Below are 1,290 nucleotides of genomic sequence, written 5' to 3'. Positions count from 1 at the left end.
TCCCTATAAGATTTCGTCTACTCCTAATTAAAGAGTCCATTAGCCTAGTTTCACAACTATCAATGATATGCGAAACAATCCATGTTCCTTTAATCGGTTCCTTTAATCCCGAAATTAATTCCAAATTATTTTCTGACTAAATACTAATTAAATAACATGATTTCTAATTAATATATTATTCTCATAGTACATTAATAAATCATTTATCAACCTCTCTCTCCAAAATCATCCTGTCAAGTTGCTAGGGTGAAGGCAACCCAAAAGGACCATGCTACTATCAAATCAAGTACATACCAATTATAGTTATGGGCTTAGACACCTAATCCAACAGTCTCCCATTTGGATAAGTCTAATAACTATAGTTACAAGTATGACTTCGAAATTCAATTATCAATCGTAGCTTTCAAAAGCCGCTGTCGAACTCTGAACTAGGTAGTTGTGTGTCCTTAAGATAAGGGATCATATAATCCTCTGTTGTGCAAGATATCATGTGGAAAAATACATGGAATATAATCATTCTCATTATCCAACAATTTATTTCCCAATTTCTGATTTGTATGACAAAGAACTTAATTGAACACATCAATTCAGTCTTGACTGGGCCTGACACATAAGTCAACACAAAATCATCGAGGGGCCCAAGATATCGCTTTTACCCCTTGGGATAAAAGGAACAGATAAAATTGGACTTATATTCTTGTACTATTTACTCATCAAATCATACACAACAATACGTTTTGTAACATCAAGTTACTGATGCGTTTATGCATTATCAATGCACAACCAACTCGTAAACAACAACTCATATATCTCGGTTTAAAGACTATATGATATTATCGTCTCATAATTACTCGTGATAAATTCCATGAAGTAATTCAAATGAGCGTGGATTTAATCGAATACTCAAATTCTCATTTTAGGAGTACTCATGAACGTTGCGGCAAACAATTGCTTTGTCTAAACACTTAGATAATCTACAAGCCAATTCATGACAGTATTAATTCACTACTTATTTACAAAGTATGATCGACTGTGGATAATTTAAATAATCTAATATTCCAATTATTCAGGAAGTAAAACATGCAAAGTGAAACACAAAATAAACAATTGACAAGAGATAGTAAACAATACTCATAAATAAATCTCCATTAATTAATCATCAAATGTCAATTACATTTATCTATTACAAGTTTCTGAAATATCTATCTAATCACTAAAACTAATATCATCCTTCAGACCAATGCTCCTCGCATGCTAAACGTGCCTAATCCTACCCAGACCCTTTGTGAG

This window comes from Lactuca virosa, chromosome 5 (assembly GCF_052849685.1).
Source record: "Lactuca virosa cultivar CGN04683 chromosome 5, Lactuca_virosa_CGN04683_v6, whole genome shotgun sequence".
Classification (NCBI taxonomy): domain Eukaryota; kingdom Viridiplantae; phylum Streptophyta; class Magnoliopsida; order Asterales; family Asteraceae; genus Lactuca; species Lactuca virosa.
Note: the sequence above shows the minus strand (reverse complement) of the source record.